We start from the raw sequence: 21,579 nt of genomic DNA on the forward strand, positions 1-21,579 counted from the left end.
TAAGAGGGATGGTCACATGTATGTGCACAGCAGTCAATTGTTTTGTTTGGCTAGAGTAGAGAGCCATCAGGAAGGATAGTATGAAATGAAGCAAATGTTATCTTGGGTTGATTTCAAGTAGGGGAAGAGTGTTGGGAAAAGAAGTGAGAACTGGTGGAGTATTGTTAGTAATGACAAGAATCAACATTTACATGCTTATGCTTTAGGTATGTGGTTTTGCAAATACAAGAGTTAAGGATGATGTCTTTCTCCTTTAAATCACATGGAGTAACAGAGGTCAAACATTGTCTCTGGTCTTCTGGTGTACAATGTGAAATATGTCTAATGTCTTAATTTTTAATTTGAATGCACTATCATAGTGAACAGGCCCCATCAAACAGGAAAAATGTATAACCTAAGGACCAAGCAAGACTCAACCCTTTTATCAGTCAGTCTACTCTCCCACATCAATCCCAGAACTCCAACAGTCCCCTGCCTAGGAGTGACTTCCATGTATGTTTTAGGTCCAGCCATGCCCGTTCTCCCAAGCTTTCACTGAAGAAACAGCCTGACCCTGAAAGACAGACCTTGGTTCAAATCCTAACCATACCTCTTACCAGATATGGATGAGTCACTTTAAGCATTTCTAGCCTGTTTTTTATCTGCAAACTGGCTTATTTACTTAGAAAGTTGTGAGGATTCCATGAGAACAAGTGAAACTATTGACCTGGGGCCCAGCTTCCCAGCTGATCAGTCCAGGTCTTCTGGGTAAACATCCCCTCTTAGCATCCCACTAACACAACAAACTATCGAAGAACTGAAATCTGTCACTTCTTTTTCGGATTTCGGCTGATGAGTTAACCACCTTTCCAGTCCAAGACTTACTTGGAATCTCTCCCTCATACTTTGTGACGTTCTGTTCTGTGTACTGAGTATCCCTATATCCAAATACTTAGATATTGATGATTTTAACTATTATTCCTCGGCAGTGAACAACTGTTCAAATAGGGGAATAACAGAATCACAGCTTATAATATTAGCAATACATGGAATGTACTAGAAGGGGGGACAACTAGGAGGCTTTTGTAACATATTGGAGAAGATAGGTGGGCCTAGACAAATGTAGTAGGGCAAAGGAAATGGAATCAAGAGATGCTGTGTGATGGAATTACAAGAACTTGGAGACCAACCAGTTACAGAGAAGTAGGCAGAACAGGTGATTTTTAAAGATTTATAGTTGCAGACTCACTATTCATGACCTATTAACCCACTCACCTTTATCAATACTTTAAAGAAAAATTTTTTCACTCTTTACAAGTCACACTGCTTAGGGTAAATGAGTCAAGTTTTGTTATCATTCCTTAAACATATTCTCTGTTCTTAACGAATTATTCTGCATATTGTTTGAAAAGATTACTTACTGACATTTAAACATTTATAACACTCTGTCTTCAACACGGTGGGGAGAGGAGATAAAAATAAGATTTTGTTTTTGTAGGACCAAACTTAGAAACTGAGAAAGGCACATAAGCTAATAATTACATCAAGGTTATCTGTGCTACAAATAAAGCTAAGCATAAAGTACTATAAGAAAGGTCCCAAATATAATCATCTTCATTTTCCTAGGGTAATAAAAGTCTAAGTAATCTTAAGGAGAGAAAGGTATTTTGTCTGTATCTTCCAGTTTACTTTTCAACTTCATTCTAATATTTTCAGTTTGGTTATCTTGAGTCCCATTTTGATACTAATCTGCTGTTGTGTTACAAATCACAGGCTACAAATCCTATCTTAAAAATTTCCCAATTCCCACGTTACATCTGTGCTCAGAATGGATCACTGATAGAAACAGATGAATATTAATTTTATTTAAACCATCATAAAAAAGAATCACTTAGTTTTTTAGATAGAGCATCTTTATCAATGCCCATGTCACCAATCATTTTCCTAATGCTGTAGATAAACGGACATTAATTCTCTAGCTTTGTAATAGAGGAAAAAATATTTTTATATTAAGGATTTTATAAATTCTATCATTTTTTTCCCTTGGGATTTTTCAGATAGGCTCAGATTTCAAACTCGACCTGCTTTTGTAAAATAAGTTTACAAAAAGCTCTCCATTGAGAATAACCGAGCAGAGGGCTGTCACTCTTCTCAGCTCTTGTACCAAAGCAGTGACTTCTGCCCAGATGTTTGTGACCAAAGGAAAAGGAACTAGTAATGCAGAAAGATAAGGACAGAACACTGGATTTAAGATGATCCAGAGTCAATTAAAATAATTTTTAAGAATTCTGTAGAGAATTGACAGGCCATGAAGAAAACCCAGAGAAATAAAACGGATGAATAAACATGTGCAAAGACGAAACACCACCAGTTTACTAGGCAAAAAGTGAAATTCATTCTAGATTCTCAATTTACCTACACGCTTATGGCAAAAGTTGGATACAAATAATGTATTTTCTCTCTTACAATAAATATAAATTATACCCAAAGCCATAAGATGTCAGACAATCTGTAGGTTAGTTAGAAATTGGGAGGAAAAACCTATACATGAAGTTTCCATGCAGCCTCCAATGTTTATGGTCAGTTCAATTTCAGCAGTTCATTTTTCATTTGGTTGGTTGTAGCTTAGTAGACGGCTGGGACCCCAAGGAAATTCACAAAAACATATTTAATGATTATATGATAATGACTACACTGATAAAAGTCCAATCACCAACTGAAGTATTAATTTTAAGGGTATTTCTGATTCCAAGAAAGGAGTCCAGGGCCACATCTATTCCAAATGCGGTCTCAACAATATGATCACCAACCCCACGTGGTACGGACCCAGCCCCTCACACCCACAAACTCATCTTTTACCTGGTTCCTTGAAAGTAGAGATTCTATATTTTACTGTGCATAACAACCACTCTGGGGACATATCTTTAACAAATCATGATACTGATACTACTCCAGTAGGCAGTTTGGGTACCACACTGAGAAATACTGCTTTTAGAGGCTTTGGCTGGGCAAAATTGAAGAGAATGACGGTGGTGGTAGGTGCTTATGGAAAATATCCTGAAGCATCTAAACCTCTAGAAGGACAGACCTTAGGGAGGGAGTGGGCTATGAGAAGAAGGTAATAGTGGCCATAAATGTAGGTGACCTGAAAGGAGACAATTACTTTATATGGAATCCACAGATAAGAGAATAAGCACCAATTTTTTTTTTTTTAAATGCAAACCTACTGAAATACAAGCCTAACAATGGGCCCTTGCTCTAGAGTGGGTATAACTGAGGGACCAGGACCCAAAGTGAGAGTGTTCTGTAGCCACATGAAGGGGAGATGGAGGGCAGGAGGGGACTGGGCGCAATTCTGAGCTCTTGCAAACAGATGATAAATAAAAATAAAACAGGAAATACAATATACTTCATGCTTAGACTAAAAGTCAATTTCAGGATCTGGTACTAGTACTAAGGGAGGTACAGGCTTGGACAACAAGAATATTGCAAAATGTGTGTTAGATGCTCAGTCGTGTCTGATTTTTTGTGACCCCATGGGCTGCAGCCTGCCAGGCTCCCCTGTCCATGGAGTTCTCCAGGCAAGAATACTGGAGTGGGTTGCCATTCCCTTTCCAGGGGAATCTTCCAGATCCAGCAATTGAACCCTGGTCTCCCACATTGTGCAAACTTGCCACCAAATCATTTGTCTTCAAAATACACACATACATCCCTGTTTCAAATTAGTAAGAGAGAAAAGCCAGCCTGACCTCTCCCCTGAGGCTGAGTTCTGCCATCTCAAAACAATACATATTTAAACAGAAAAATAAATATTTCAGAACAAAGTCATTCAAACCAATAGTCTATTAGGCTAAAAATGACAAACCCTGTAATAGTCTTAATGTCTCCAACCTCTTAAGAGCTCTTTCTTCCAGATCTCCTTAAAGCAGTATTGAGAACCTCAAACATCTGTGAATCACATCTTCTACTGCCAACAAGAGACCACAAGAGATACTGCAGGTCAGCTACCTGCTTCCTTGGAAATGAAAGGGTCTTACACACAATTAATGGTTGACTGTCTATTCTATCCAATGTAATTGGTGATTTATACAGTGCATGGATAATTATTCTTTTACTCAACCAAACTTTTCACTCCAATTTAAATTAATTTAGTCTTTATTGTGTCTTCATGGACAATTAAGTTTTGTGTCTTCTCTATGTTAAACTGAAATATCCTTAAAATTATCCACAACTCGCATTCAGAATAAGACATTAGCAAGATTTTGTTGTGTGTGCTGAATAATACAATATTTAATCATTCTTCATAGATTTTTAAACTGGATGTTCTATTATAGTCTACCTCTTTAAAATAAGTAATTTGTATGATGTGTAATACAGTAATAGACAAAATTTTCCCCCATACCCTTTACAGGACAAAACTGCATTTTGCCTGGCAACCACAGGTAACATGATGGTTTATATTTCCTCTAGTCATTTATTGAGTAAAGCCCTTAAATAGATCAGGGACTGAGTCATATACTACTTTACAGTAGCTTCCTCACCAAACAATAAGCACACTGTAATTGATGTTTAAAAAATACATGCTAAACTGAATTGACCAGGTAGTTGAATATCTGCTTCTGAAGTTGTCTGTAGAAAAAGATAGAGACCTTTCTCTCAATAGCTTAGGAACTCTGAAGGAAGTTCACTACAACGTAATCACTCATAAATATTTACTACAGGAGGAGTTATTCACATATATATACATATCCATGCTATGTACTGTGGCAAATGAAAAGAAAAATGAGTCTCTGCTCGCAACAATTCTCACCCAGGATAACCCAAGAATCTTTCTTTTAATAGTTCTTCTTTCTTCTAGCTTAACCTCAACCTAGTGAATTTTCCAAGCAACTGCCAGTGAACTTTCTAAAATAAAACCTAAATCAGGTATTGCTAATTAATTCTCTTCTTAAAATCCTAGATTTCTCAATGCCTACAGCTCAAGTCCCAATACTTCTGCATGGAAGTCATGCTCCCTGCATATTTCATCTATTTGGCTTCAATTCGTGCCATCAAATATTTACCGAGTACTTACCATGGATTATTAGATACTTCGTTCTAGGTGCTGGGGAACAGTGATTAAAAATACAGGGTTCCTGCCCTTACAGAGTCTACCTTCTAGTAGAGAGATGGATAATGAACAAGAAACAGAAGGAGTGGTGCGGAGAGAAACTAAGCAACAAAGTGGGCAGGGGAAAATCAGGCTGGAGGGGTACAGAACCCTCTAAACTACTGATCAGATTTTATCTTTCAATATTTTCCCCCAAAATATATTCTGAAAAGCTTTTGGTATTTATTTCCAGGGTATTTTGGGTAATCCATCTTTTGTTTTTAAAGTTGATTTTTATTTTTATGAAATTATACATGTACATGATACTGAACCCAATGGATACAGAAGAATTTATGACAGAAAACGGCAGTCTCCCCTCTGGTCCTTCCCTTCCAGTCCTCTTGGGAATGACCCTCTGTTAACGGTTTCTTAAAAGGCAGAGGCTCCAAGGCTGGAGGCTACCTAGAGTATGTGCTCAGTTGCTTGGTTGTGTCCAACTCTTAGTGATCCCATGGACAGCAGCCCATCCAGCTTTTCTGTCCATGGGATTCTCCAGGCAAGAATACTGGAGTGGGTACCTTCTCCAGGGGATCTTCCCAACCCAGGGATCAAACCCAGGTCTCCTGAATTGCAGGCTACCTTAGGGTTACTGACTCCTCTCACCTCTCCAGACTCAGATGTCACATCAATCTGCAGATCTGTGCTCATAGAGAGTAGGACTTGGCCTCCCCAAGAGGCCACTGAACAGGTCAGGTGTGGTAACCGTTTGAACAGCAAACTTTGACCAAAAAGCGGGATGAGCAGGAGGTGAGAGGAAACCAGTAGATGAACACATGTCCCCATACTCAGGAGGACTGGCAAGTGGAACAGTAATCTATACAATGTCTCTTAAGACTTCTGCTGAAGCCAAGGCATCAGCAATGTCTTTTACAAAGCTTTGTCCAACCTCTCTCCTTTGTTCTCTCTCCCCTTTCCATGTCCTGCTTTTCTGAGATTGTATTCACCAATAAAGTACTGTCTCAGACTCCGTTTTTAGGGCACATGGGCTAAGGAAATCATCTGAGACTTATCTTGTGTTTTCCATCTTTGCATCTTGAAGCTTGCATTTTGGGAAATATCTTTACTTTCTTTCCTTCGATGGCCTATTTTCTTTTGACTATCACATTCTTAATCTCTTAAACTCTTTCACATTCTCAAATTGTTCCCTTCTCATTGTACCCAGTACTGGTTTTAGGCATGCCTTCTCTTCTTTAACCTTACTACGTTAGTTAGAATGCTTCTTTAAATTCTCCTCTGCCCCCTGGATTATGTTTCCGTTAGGGTAAGTACTTCTTTTTGTTTCTTCTCTTCCCTTTCATGCTGAAAGTGCACTGGTGACCCAGGTATAAACCTGGTTAGCTGGTGTGGGTTTCCTCTGCTCTCCTGTAAGAAAATCTGTTCTCTTACTGGGTCTCTTCCTAGAATTAAAATTCTAATTGGGAACTCAGTACGAGATAAGGAAGAACACGTCAATGGTTTTCAGGGTTCATTTCAGTGTATGCAACAACCTCCTCCTAGGCCCCAAATATCAGATTAAAGAAGGGGTGCCAATATTTAATACAAAAAGTAAATTTCACCAAACATTTTTGATCAATTTATTTGGAGTTAAACAACCTGGGGGTTTTGGTTTTTCCTTTTTTTTTTTTAATGCTGGAGAAAAGAGGCAGCAATAGTAAACACTGGCTACTTCCACTGGGAAGGGGTTGGAAAGGTTACAGCGAGGCCAAGCAGTTGAATCAACCCTTGTAGAATGCACACGAAATCCCTGTTGTCCGTCCCTTCTTCACTCCTGCTCTGAACCCAGAGCCTCTTGGGGTTCCTGCTAAGCAAACCAGCTTCCACACCACTCACAGCCTCCCGGTAATAACTGGCAGGCTTTAGCTTTTCCTCCATTCATCCATCAACTGGTTCCTTTTTGCTTTCTTTTAAAGAAATCTGTTTAACTTTTGTTTATAACAATTCTTTACCCTTTTCTGTTAGTGTTCGCTGTTCTTGGTTTATTTCTTTTTGCACTTCTATACTGTTATTTCAGTGGAGTCTTATAAGAGATGTAAGGCAAGTAGTGCATTCTAAAGGAGATCAGCCCTGGGTGTTCTTTGGAAGGACTGATGCTAAAGCTGAAACTCCAGTACTTTGGCCACCTCATGTGAAGAGTTGACTCATTGGAAAAGACTCTGATGCTGGGAGGGATTGGGGGCAGGAGGAGAAGGGGACGACAGAGGATGAGATGGCTGGATGGCATCACTGACTCCACGGACATGAGTTTGAGTGAACTCCAGGAGTTGGTGATGGACAGGGAGGCCTGGCGTGCTGCGATTCATGGGGTTGCGAAGAGTCGGACATGACTGAGCGACTGAACTGAAGGCAAGTAGAGTATCTATCATTCTGAACCAGAGGTCATAATTTATTTTCTGGAAAGGATTTCAACCATAAGTAAATTACAGAATTCCAGGTTCCTTTTTCATTTTGCGAAAGGACATTGGTTTAATGGACTTCTATGTTTTTTTAATCATTTAACAACACTAAGATTTATTAAAGGCACATGAGAGAAGTTAAAGGAAGAGGAGAAGTGTTTAGCACAATTCTAAAAACAGCCCTTTTACTTACTTTTAATAAGTAGCCCTTTACTACTTTTACAATTAGCCCTTTTACTAATTGCTATTAGGCAATTAGATACATTTAGATTACATTTAGATACATTAGATATATTAGATTTAGGAAGTAAAAAAAAATAAACAAACTCAAAGAGCAGAAATAGATGTGTACTTTACTTCTAGTCATAGACCAAGTGCCGTGTACAAGTACCTCTAACACTATGTGCTAAACATTATTCTAAGTCCTGAAAAACAAGACTTTCAAGGGTCTAATCACTCTCAAAATATAAACAAAAGAAAAAACAAGTATTTATCAATTAAAATGTGTAACTCTTCATCCTCCTCCTTCTTCATAAATGTAATGGTGGCCAATATCAGAATGCAGTTTAAAGGAAGGAAAACAATTCCCATTATTCTATTGATCTCTAACACACAAATCAATAAGGCACACTACAGAATCCGATCCCTTGGGAATGGCAATGAAATATAAACTAGTGGCTGCAATATTTATTCCTTCCTCAAAATGAGGCAAATAAATCTAGACAAGAAATTAAAAGTCCTATGTTGGGAGAAGTCATGAAAAAAAATCTATCATGGAGAAACTGTCATTACTAACCAGGAAAACCTAGTCCTATCTCAAAGTAAGGGAGGATATTCAACTTCAGAAAGGTGGCATGCAGAAAACCAAGAGCGGAGATCTAAAATCAGTTCCTAAGAGCACTAAACTGTGGTGTTGGAGAAGACTCTTGAGAGTCTCTTGGACTGCAAGGAGATCAAACCAGTCCATCCTAAAGGAAATCAGTCCTGAATATTCACTGGAAGGACTGATGCTGAAGCTAAACTCCAATACTTTGGACACCTGATGTGAAGAACTGAGCCACTGGAAAAGACCCTGATGCTGGGAAAGACTGAAGGCAGGAGGAGAAGGGGATGACAGAGGATGAGATGGTTGGATGGCATCACTGACTTGACGGACATGAGTTTGAGCAAGCTCCAGGAGTTGGCAATGGACAGGGAAGCCAGGTGTGCTGCAGTCCATGGGGTTGCAAAGACTGGGATATGATTGAGCGACTGAACTGACTAATAGACTTTAATGATTGCTTGGTAACAAAAACACTCCCAGATTTCATTCCATGTTTCCTATTTCCAAGTCAAGACAAATGCTCAAAAAGCAAACAAAACCAGAAAATCTTCAAGCATTTTAAAGGACACATTTGTTTCTTCTTACTTATAATCTTTCTTCCTTAGAACTTCATTATCAATATCACAACAACTAGACTATCCAGCTTCATTCAAGGCTAATTTTCCAGCAAAGAATGCCCAAGATATCTGAGTTCACCTTTTAACTCATTTTCATATTTTTCTCTCTAGGAACGAGGGGCATACAAACTTCATATTTTAGCCTCTACAAACTAAACACCTTTTATTAAAGGCCTGGAGGTTTCTAGGATGTTCTGAACTGGAGAACCTGATCCAGTTCTGCTGTACTAAGCTGTATGACTTTGGACAGCTCACTTCCTCTGGGGTTCTGTTTCCTGATTAGTAATGTTCATTACAGCTCTTAGAATCTGATTCTGTGAGAAAGAGACCTTACCCAAGGTATAGAATATAGTGAAAAAGAAGAAACATTAGGTATACCATGTGAAACTGTTTTCTTCTGTAATAGTCAACAAAGTGCCATTAAAAGCTTACCTGTTTCCTTGTGGCTAAGAGCTGCTCAAAAGAGCCAGTGCTTTGATTTCTCTCTTACCCTGTACAAATGCTCCCATATGATATATTAAGCCATCAAACTGTAAGAGCTGACATAAAATTTCAGGAAATGAAAGTTATGTATAGAATAGTTAAATTGATCAATTCTGTACTTAGCCCAGAGGAACCTAAGGCTCTAAGAAAATTAGCAGACATTTCTCAAGGTTCTGGCTATAGGTAAATTACAGAGATTTTTCTTATGTTAAATAAAAAGTTAAATAAATATTAAGACCTGTATCCTTCATATGATACTTAAGGTAATGGCTATCATTAAAAAAAAAAAAAAGGATAGAAATAGCATAAACACTGGAATAAGCTAAATGTGGATTCAAACCCAGGCTTTGCCATGTACGGCTGTGTGACTGGGGACAAGTCTCTTAACTTCTCAATTCCTCAATACTTTTATTTGTAAAATGAAGATAGCTACCCAGTGGGGTATCTACAAGAATTAACTGAGAGCATGTATACAAAATTCTTTGCTTTTGGCTAAAAAAAAAGTAGTAGAAATAATAAATACCTTTTGTGAAGGAAGAAGAAAAAAGGGGGAAAGAATATACAGTCCACGATATAAACCTAAGAGTTGAGTTATAACTTTAAAGTTCTTCAAGTTCTTTTTCACACAATAGCAATATCACTACCAATGTTGGGGGGTGGTGGTGTTTGGTTCATATTCTTTTTACTAAAAGCTTTATATAAAATATAGGCTAAGTGAAATGAACCCAAACAGAACACATATATTCCCAGTTTTTCCAAAATGTCTCTTGGTTCCTCAAGAGAGAAAATGATAAAAGCATATATTTGGCTGAACTTCTGTTCACAGTTACTGCACAAGTAAGCGACAGGCAACCATTCCAACTCAAGAAAGCTCCACCCAGAGCCACACCACTCACCTTCTCTAGCAGGTACATGTTTAGTTCAACAGCACCCCCGCCCCACTTCAATGTCTAGATAACCTGAAAACCATTTAAATAGCAATGGCTGAAAGCCTAAAGGCTGCCTACTATAGGATTTCTAAAGATTCATAGATCTCAGACCAGCGCTCATCATTTTCACTGACCACAGTGCCCAGTTTTCTCCACTGCTGAAGTAAGCAGATGGTATGCTGACTTTTCTCCCTTCCTCTTCTGCTAGGACTGCAATGACAGGGAATCCATAGGACAAAGGCATCTCTCTCCTTTTCCACAACAGACCACAAATCATGCTCAACTACAAAAACACAGAAACCCGATTCTTCCTGTGATCTTGTCCATGTATTCTTAAAAAACTATCTTCAACGGTGATTAGACCAGTCCTAGACTCTCTCTGACATTATTCCACCACTGAGTCTCACTTAATACTCAAAAATTTGCTTCTAGATCTACTTAATATCTTACCTAACACACACACACAATATGCCATAGCTTTTCTCCTTCCCTTTCTGCCAAACTCCTCAAACTAATTCTTTTCTCATCTGAACTTCTAAAGGTACTTTATGGACATCATATCCACATAATTTACCATATTCTATCTTGGTATTTTAATTATTCTTTTGCATCATATGCATTCTCCTCCAACACTGCTTGAAATTACTGTTCAGCTGATTTTTCATTCATAAATTAGGAATACATTAAATGAAATATCATGTAATTTTTTAAAAAATAAGTGTTCTCATTTCTGCTTTCAATTAGGATGGAGTAACGAGGACAAGATTTATCTTGCTACCTCAAACAACTAAAAACAGAAAAAGTACACGAAGCCTGGAGAAAGTTCTCAAGCTGTGGCACAAAAAGGGAAGCCAGGAAGTGGTCTCCATGAGTTGAGAAGATAGAGCTTCAAGTCCAGGGAAGTCAAGACAGCTAGAGGTCACAGGGGAGAGCACCACAGGAGACAGAACTGCACAGAGAACTCTGAAGACCCACAGAGGCTTCCCCTCAAGAACTCAGTTAAATGATAGCATATGTGAGAAACTACTGAAAGAATTGAAGGCAACAGTGCTAAGAGCTCACACAGTGTCAGAAAGAGCCTGTTCTCCAAAATGAGAACAGAAAATCTGATAATTTAAAAAGCATCACTTACAGTACCAAGAAGAGTCTTGTCTCAAAAGCAAGGCAGACTAATAAACACAGCTTTGGTCCTATCTAACAAAACTTAAAAATAAGTCCTGAAAGGATTAAACTATTTCTAAGAAAGTCCATTCTAAAGGAGATCAGTCCTGGGTGTTTTTTGGATGGACTGATGCTAAAGCTGAAACTCCAGTACTTTGGCCACCTCATGTGAAGAGTTGACTCACTGGAAAAGACCCTGATGCTGGGAGGGATTGGGGGCAGGAGGAGAAGGGGACGACAGAGGATGCGATGGCTGGATGGCGTCACCGACTCAATGGATGTGAGTTTGAGTGAACTCCGGGAGTTGGGGATGGACAGGGAGGCCTGGCGTGCTGCAATTCATGGGGTCGCAAAGAGTCGGACACGACTGAGCGACTGAACTGAACTGAACTGATCCCTTCCCTGCCCACCACCTGCATCCTCCCCCTCCACTCCCTCCCTAAACTTTTTAAAAGAATCTATTCCTGGTCATCTTGAGTGGAAGGAAAAGGGAGAAGGAGATAGCTTGCAGTCAATATACCACATTTGGTATACTTATTATGGGTTATCAGTCCCTAAAATTTCACTGTCACCTTTTCACATTCTTTGCCTTTCTACACTTATTGGAGTCATACTCTCTTTCCTTTCCTCTTTCCTGACCTCTCAAGCCAGAGCTCCTATGCCACTTACCCACATTCTATCTTCTGGATATATGAAGCCTTCCACTGGAAGATCTACAAGAGATTTGTGTGTTCCCCAAACAGCTGTTTGTGCCAAAAGTTCTCCTTTCTTCTTACCAAATAAAACATCCATTTCCAAAATGATATTATATTTTAAGCATTAACTGATTTAAGTAATAAACATGAGAATGTATGTGACTTTAACTCTTCTGTTTTGAACTTGTCATGAAATAACAAGTTAATATTCATTAATTCAATCAAGAAGTATTAAATTGAACTAGATATGATGACAAACACAGGCGATACAGTCTCAATCCTAAAAGAAACTACAGTTTGATGGAAAAAAACAGACAAATGTATTCACAATTAGAGTAATACATACTATGGACTAAGAGAACAATGCATACACAATGCCAAGGAAGCACAAAAAAGGGAAAACTCTATGAGATACGGCAAGTTTTCTGAAGCGGGTGACATCTAAGCTGAATCTTTAAGGCAAGAAATAAATTACGTGGGAGAAAGTAATAATATACGAAAAATAATATATTAATATGAAGAATTATATGAAAAGCAGGAAGGTACAAAATATGACCTATTTGGGGAATTTCAAGTGGTTCAGTAGAGTGGAGGGAGAAAGCAAGTGAGGAAAGGAAAAGAATCGTCAAGATTTCTAGGAGGAAAAATGAGAGAAGCAAACCTTAACAGGGACTGAAGATGACCTGTCAAAGCTACTAGAAACCATGTCCCGTCATCAAGTTAGATGGGAAAGCTTCCCCTCTACTAAATATCAGGGTGAACTGCATCCCTCCAAGTAAGGGGTTGGCAAGTTATGGCTTTCGTCCAAAGCTGGTCCACCATCTGCTTTGGATAATCTGAAAGCTAAGTGTAGTTTTTACATTTTCAAATAGTCAAAAAATTCAAAAGAAGAATATTTTGTGCCACATGGAAATAATATGAAACTAAAATTTCAGAAGTGTTTATAAATAAAGTTTAACAAGAACATAGCCACACCCATTCACTTACTAATCCTGGATGACCATTTTCATGTCACAACAGTAGAACTGAATAGCTGTAACAGAGCATGGCTTGAAAAGCCAAAAAAATTTACTATCTGTCTAGTCATTAATGGAAAAAGTTTATGGATTTCTGCTCTGAGTCTTTCAAAATCCCATCTCCTTCAATTAAATCTCAGCTTATCTGTTAAGAAGTTCTTATAAGAAACCTCATAATATTAGATAAAAGACTAATTATATTATTTGTGGATATAAGAGTATTATTTTTTAATTTTATGAAGTAATTACTGATTTCCATTTCCATATTTTCTTCTTAAATATTCCTTTACATATGAAATATAAAATTTGGATTGCAGAACTTTATCCTGCAATTCTAAATGAATTAAATATTTCTAGTTATATGATTCCAAGTTAAAAATTTTAAAACTGTATTTCCTTCTGTTAATAGCAGTCGAGCTGTACTTATTTCCTAGGTCATTAATTAAATAAATGTTATTCTAATATTCCGAAACTGATAGATAACCTTTGAAAAAATTCAAGAGGAATGATGGAAAAAATAATATATCAAAATATGATAATCTAAGATTATTTCTAAAGTATTTGACTTATGATAAGTATTATTAAATCAAAATAATTTCCCAGATTTAATATCTTCTTTTGGGTGTGTTTTGCTTCTATTCTCAATAGAAATAGAACATTATGATTTACTGTTGCTATTGATTTAAAAGACTCTATAATTCCCAATTTTGGCTCTTCAACACTTTTTTGATACAATTTCAACATCTCAAGGGAGGTGATCAAATTTATTTTTGCTGATTTTTAATATGTCGTTTGTTGATCCAACTGGCATCTTCAAAACAGAATTCGTAAAAAAATAAGTTTAAAAAGTGAAAATTTCAGTGTTAGTAGCCTTTGGGGGATCTGGGCAAGACCTAGAAGTTAGAAGGCAGGTAGATTCTCACCAAGCAGCTGACAGTGTGCATTAAAATGGAGAAGAAAACAAATATTCTACTTAAGAGGTGAGGGTAATAAGTCCTTATTTTTGAAATTGTGAACTGCTGACAACATTACATGGTCAAAAGACTTTGAAAACTGAGTAAACTCAACATGCTGTCAAAAAATAAAACCTATAACAAAGATATGCTGCTGCTAAGTCGCTTCAGTAGAGCCCGACTCTGTGCGACCCCACAGACGGCAGCCCACCAGGCTCCCCCGTCCCTGGGATTCTCCAGGCAAAAACACTGGCGTGGGTTGCCATCTCCTTCTCCAATGCATGAAAGGGAAAAGTGAAAGTGAAGTCGCTCAGTCATGCCCGACTCTTAACGATCCCATAGACTGCAACCTACCAGGGTCCTCAGTCCGTGGGATTTTCCAGGCAGGAACATAGCAAACCTAACAAAGATATGCTGCTTAATAATACTCATAACTACTTAGTAATTAGATATAAATGATAAACCATTCATATAAATTGTCATAATTAGACTAGAACAATAAAGACTCTAGAAACTATATGGTTTCATATCTGTGAGGAGTAATTCAAGGAGGCGGGTAAGATGAGCACAGAAAACAGAAGACTGAAGGGAACATGTAGCAGTTACTTTCAAATACCTGGGTTTTATGAAAAAGAGAGATGAAACCCCTCTATGTGAGTCTGGATGATAGAACAATGTAGAAGGAGCAGACAAGAATGGAGATAGACTTGAGCTCACCATGAGGAAATGAGAAGAGAATAATGGAAACGGATTTGACCTTACCATGAGGGAAGTATTTCAACTCTGTAATGGCCAACAATGGTGCGATTTACCTATGAGGTTTGTGATATAATGGAAGATATGCAGATCTGGAATTAAAGGCATCTCAAATCTGAAACCTATTCCTATCCGTTCCTAGAACTACCAAATTGCTTGACCTCTTGAATCTCAGTTTAATGTACTGGAAAAAAATGGGAAAAACACCACCTACCTCAAAGAGATTGGCAAGTGACATATGATCTCAGTAATCAATTTTTATATGTAAATGTGCACACGTGCAGGTATGCTAAGTCTCTTCGGTCATGTCCAACTCTTCGTGACCCTATGGGCCATAGCCCACCAGGCTCCTCTGTCCATGGGATTTGTATATAAAACTGGTACAAAGTAGGTATGCAAAAACAAAAGGTTATTTCAATAACAGTAATTATTAGTGGCGGTCAAGAACAGGGAAGCTGAAGCCAAACTCTGGTGTAAATCCTGGAGCTGCCAACTTAACTTCTTTGTATTCCTGTTTGCTGATTTCTACAATATGGACGTAACAGTACTTATAAGGCTGCTGAAAGGAATTATACAAGGAACTGACCACGGTGCCTAATGCATAATATACATACGCTATAATGTTATTACGTGTGTCATCAGTCGCTTCAGTTGTGTCCGACTCTTTGTGACCCTATGGACTATAAAGCCCGCCAGACTCCTTTGTCCATGGGATTTTTTCAGGCAAGAATACTGGAGTGGGTTCAGCCATACCCTCTTCCAGGGGATCTTCCCGACCCAGGGATCGAACCTGCATCTCCTGCCTTGCAGGTGGATTCTTTATCACTGAGCCAATGGCAAAGCTCAACCTATTATTATGTGATATCAGAAAACTAAATTCATTTAGTGAATTCCTTGTTATTGCAAGTATTCTATCAAAGCCTTGAACATGTAAGAGATGGAAATTTCAGAAGTAAATAAGAGAGTTTCACCTAAATTCATTCATTTACACAGTCAACAAGTATTATATGAATATGTAATACTTACAAGGGGCATTAGAGCACAGTGGTTAAGAGTACAGATTGCTAAGCCAGTCTGTGGATATGAATCCCCACAGTATCTCTTAGCAGCTTATAAATTGGGGCAAATTACCTAATCATGGTATTCCTCAGTTTCTTCTTTTGTCCTATGAGGGATAATTAAAGGGCTGACGAGAGGATTCAATGATCTTATGTAGGGACTTCCTTGGTAGTCCAGTGGCTAAAACTCCACACTCCCAAAGCAGGTAGCCTGGGTTCAATCCCTGGACAGGGAACTAGATCCCACCCACATGCCTCAACTGAGTTCCCAGGCCACAACTAAAGATTCTGCATGCCACGACAAAGATCAAAGGTCTCACATGTTGCAACTAAGACCCAGTGCATCCAAATAAATAAATATTTTAAAAATGAGTTAATGTAGGTAAAGTACTTAGCACAGTACTTGACAGTAATACATCATATATAAAGATTAGCTGATTAGTTATTCTTTTTTTTTTTTTGACTACATGCCAAGCACAGTTCTAGACACAACTGACTTCTGACAGGGTCCCTGCTTCAAAGACCTTACATTCTTTGGAGAGGTGGGGTAGCACTGATGATAAACAAGCAAATAATAAGTAACAACAAACAAAAATATCAGTGATCAGAGAAAATAGGTTAAGGGGATAGGGAGAGTTTGGGGAATTTGAGTTAAGAAAGTCAAAGGAGAGCTCTTGAGAAACCTCGAAGATGAGCATTTCTATGACTAAAGAGAAAAACAGAAGGAAAAGTTCTGAGCAGGAGGATGCAAGGCATGTTAAAAGGAACAGCAAAGATGTCAGTGTCAAAGGGCAGCAGGAGATAAGGCTGGAGAGACAAAGCCAGGTTCCCGATCACTCAAAGGCCTTAAGAGATCAGAGTGAGGACACTGGGTTTTCTGAAGGGAAACAAGGTTTAAAGCGCAGGAGTGACAAAATCCAACGTGCACTTCAAATGGCTCACTCTGCCAATGACCTCTAACGAATTATTTGGCTCCAAGGCTTTCTGAATTTAATCATTCTACTACTAACGGTGGTTTAGTTGCTAAGTCGTGTCCAACTTGTGCAACCCCATGGACTGTAGCCTGCCAGGCTCCTCTGTCCATGAGATTCTCCAGGCAAGAATACTGGAGTGGATTGCCATTTCCTTCTCCAGGGGATCTTCCTGACCCAGGAATCGAACCCGGGGCTCCTGCATTGCAGGCAGATTCTTTACCAACTGAGCTGCTGCTGCTGCTAAGTCACTTCAGTCGTGTCCGACTCTATGCGACCCCATAGACGGCAGCCCACCAGGCTCCCCCGTCCCTGGGATTCTCCAGGCAAGAATACTGGAGTGAGCTGCCATTTCCTTCTCCAATGCATGAAAGTGAAAAGGGAAAGTGAAGTCGCTCAGTCGTGTCTGACTCTTAGCGACCCCATGGACTGCAGCCTACCAGGCTCTTCTGTCCATGGATTTTCCAGGCAAGAGTACTGGAGTGGGGTGCCACTGCCTTCTAGGAGGGACATTTTGCGTATTTGGGAAATGGAAACAATACATCATGACAGCAGACTGAAGCATTTCTGACTGCTTGAAAGTCAAGCATCCAAATCCAATAATGAAATGGATACATTTAAAACTACAAAGCATTTCCTGCAGGAGAGCATTCCATTTGTGCTTGTTAGATTTCACATATGAAGTACTGTTTAGAAATGTTTGAGAAAGATTTGACAGCGGTTTTGGAATGTTGGGGAAAAAAAAAAGACTGAGAAGTTATGATTCCAGAAGGGAATGCTTGAGATATCAACAACATAAGATTCCAGAGAGCAACTATACACCAGAAGGAGGGCCAGGGGGCTATATCATCACCACGACAACACACAGAGATGACCAAGAAACAAACCAAGGTAAGAATGACATGAAGAGAAATTAAAATGTGAGCACTCCATGAACCAAAAGTCTGAAGAGAAATAAGACTGTTTCCATATGGCAGGCAACCTTTTAGAAGTGAGTCTGAAGGTTTTCAGGGAGAGATCAGAACAATGCAAGAACAAAACCAGGACTCTGAGCTGCCACTGACCAGGATGAGGAGAGGCATCTCCTTTTCAACAGGGAGGTGTCCTCCACAGCAAGACAAACTTGAACAGCGGACTGTCAAACACTAAGCCTTCCTAGTCTCAGCTGCAAAACTAAGCAGAAAGGATAAAGGGAAAAAATTTAGAGAAAGGGTCAAAAAAAGGTGTGTGTTTTGGGGTATGGGAAGTGACCGAGAAGAAAAACCATTCGATAAGTCAAAATTGCTCAGATTTATGGGATTCTGGGTATCTTTTCAGGGAAGCTGACTAATTCTTAGAATAGCAGTGTTTTTCAAGAGCCAGCCTTGGCCATGGCAAGGAAATGGTTATAAGTGAAGATATGTAGCAACGTAGAAGAATTCTGAAAGAAACCAAAGCTCTGGAAAAAGTGAGGTTTTTTTTGGGTTCATTGTAAAGGAACATAAATTAGTCTCAAACCCGCAATCTCCACCTACCCCCCAACTTCCCAGAGTCCTGTGCAGCCCACAGCAAGTGGAAGTGTGCCAAGACCAACAGTGTGGACTGAAGCTCTGTGGATGAAGGGTGTGATGGGCTCTGGTGGACCTGGCGGGCAACCCAATGGGAATCACTGAAAGCGGTGCCACAAAATGGAGACTAAATAATCACTGAGGACAGTCAAAATGCACAGAAAATGGGACACGCTTAGCAAGATCAGAGGACAGATTCCCTACTCCAATTCATTAAAAAAAAAAAAAAATCCAAAACTAAACAAAAAAAAATCCAGATAAGATAGTAGAAAATGAAACAAAGCAAAATATATCTGCCCCCTCACCTGCCTTTAACTAAAGTATAACACCCTCCCTCTTCTCTCCTCCCAGCCACCCTGGAACAGAAAAGGGAACTAGCCACAGCTCAGGTGAAGACTTAGGCCATCTAGCCACTCAGAGGGGAGATGGCAGACAATGGAAGTGGTGATTCATTACAAAAGAATACACTCCTAGCGGCCTGCAGCCTCGTGGGCTCTCTGCACTATTTAAAGGAACAGCAACCCCCTTTCCAACCTCCCTTATTCTTAACACCTTCCCTCCTCTTGGTCCTGATGGAAAACAGATTTTGAAGAAAATGCCAGCAAAGCACTGAGCTGTCCAAGAAAGGGAGGGCTTTGTGTTCCACAGAAACTGGCAGTCTTACTCTAGAGAGGAGAACAAAAATTTTCTTTCATGTCCACACTGTAAGATCTTCCTCTCTGTCTAGTATACTTTCCCTTTCAATAGCAAATAGTATAACCTTATTAATTGGAGTTGAGGTCATTTACAACTTTGCCTAATTTGACACATATTACAAGGATGATTTCTCTTCTCCTTCCTTTTATTCCACACTGTTATTTTCACAGACGAGAGGAAATGCAATATTTTGGTTCATAGGCTCTGAAAGAAGAGAGTATCTCAGTGAAATACTCCTACAACATATACAGGAATGACAAGGAAACCTAAAGTTATTTTTTTAAAAATCACACGAGCATGTGTGTCTACTATAGTAGAATTCCATAATTAAATGGCCATCTGCTTTTTTCTTTTTAAAGCAAAACTTTGATAACTTATTGCAAATAACTGAGAATTATAAACCAAAAGCAGGCCTTATAAAACCAGAGCATATATAATAACAATGAATGCACACCATGCAGCTACTGATACAGATCTAACATGTGATGAAAATGTCATCCACTGAAAGCCCTTCACCTTCTTCCACCAAGCGAGGGATGGAAATGGGATACAGATCAAAGATTTGTTAAGTCAAAGAACCTAGGTGACAAAATGGTGAAAACATACCCAAATGCCTTTCCTAATATACTTGCTGAGATATTAAATACCACCATGAACTGTTTGATAACTTGAACCATAAACAATGCAGACATTTTCTACTCAGAAAGCTTTACGTGACAGATCATTATCAAACACTGGGATCCTATGTCTGGCTCAAAAACCAAAAACTAGCCCTTCACCCTCCTCCCAAAACCCCCATGGAACAAATAAAGATTTGGCCTGTTTGGCTACTTGTTTCATTTTTTCCCTAAATTATTAACAACTATGTATGTTACATTAACATAGAAAGTGTATACAAAAAACAAACACATTGGAATACCGAAACTTCCTAAGTGTGACATTCTGTATTTTCCATTTGTATATATTTAGAGTGGGAAAAACTGAGCTCCTGCTTTCCCTTCAGCATTCACATACACTGAGAAAATCATTAATGAGTTTCACTCATCTATTAGAATTCTTAACCACCCTCAAACTCCTTCTTTCCAGTTTCTACTTATCTCCTCTGCTTCATTCCTAAAATTATAGTTTTCTTAAATACTGATTATTAAGACCAAGTTATTAAGTGTGCAAACGCTTATGCATTCTAAACTTGGGCTTGCACGTGCTTACTCAGCTCCTCTAGAAACGAAGGGGACAGGCTCCAAGAGGTCATGGAAAACCTCTGATTATAAGAAGTCCTAGTTTAGGTAACTCTTTCACTGACTTAAAAATATATATAACAAGTCATATTTACATAAAAAAGTATATATATAATGAAAAGTCAAGTAGTTGAAAAGGCTCCAGTAATAGCTGAGAAAGAAGAGAGCTGGTACCCTCTAATATGGTAAGTTAATGAAAACTGAATGAGGGCTCCAAGGTTAAGAAGTATCATCTACCAAGCAACAAAGGGAAGCCAGAAACAGGTTCTCTCTCTCTCTTTTTTTTTTTTAAGTATAGCATATTTCAAAAGAGTTAATCAGGCTCATGATGAAGGGATAAGAACTGCAACAGAAAATATTTCAAGGGTTTCTCCCCTTTCCAGAAGAGGGAGGGGTCTCTTAATAATCTCCAAACTTAAATCCGTTGAAAAATTATTTTGCAGAGACATATTCTTTGAAACTTCCCTTTCCTCCAGGTCATGTTGGGAAAACCTCCCTAAAGCTTTACCTCCTTCCAAACAGCACTGCAGGGCATTATATAACATTTAACGGAACAGGGCTCCAGCTCCTAAAATCATGCTCTATCCAGATAGCCAGCTGACTCTCTCGCCCTCCGGTGGTGACTTAGAGAGGAAGACAGACGAGAGAATACAAAAAAGGGGGGCAACCTCCTTAAAAGGAAAGCACTGTCCAGTGATGAAATTTCCCTACAGAGCATAAAACCTGGAGTGAAATGCATCCTAAGTCTGAGACCAAAGGATATGAAGTTCTACAAGGCAACAATGCAAATGATTCTAATTGATTAATCACGGCCGCATCATTTCCTCTCAACCCATGTATAAAGAAAAACGGGTAAAAGGATCATACGGAAGGAGGCCAAAAGGAAAAAGAGCACCGCCAGGGAAAATCGGGGAAGAGTATTCACCTTTCTGTTTGTCAGGAATGACTTGCTAAAATGCAGATATTGCTTGGCACAAGTAAAGACAGGCAGAGAGAGGGAGGGAGGGAGGGAAGGAGGGAGGTCTTCCATTTCCTACTCCCTCTCCTTCAGATGTCTTTTAATGCCCCCGTGACTGTCACTTATACATTCAGACCTGCTCTCCTGCCAGGGAGGG

General features: G+C 39.0%; 1 protein-coding gene across 50 annotated transcripts in view; it reads right to left on the reverse strand.

Annotated features, from left to right (window-relative positions):
- RBFOX2 (RNA binding fox-1 homolog 2) overlaps positions 1-21,579 on the reverse strand; it is a 293,258-nt gene that overhangs the window by 76,859 nt on the left and 194,820 nt on the right. The gene's annotated exons all lie outside the window — the stretch shown is intronic.

Source organism: Bos grunniens, chromosome 5 (genome assembly GCF_055505025.1).
Source record: "Bos grunniens cultivar Pamir isolate PY7600 chromosome 5, Bosgru_T2T1.0, whole genome shotgun sequence".
NCBI lineage: Eukaryota > Metazoa > Chordata > Mammalia > Artiodactyla > Bovidae > Bos > Bos grunniens.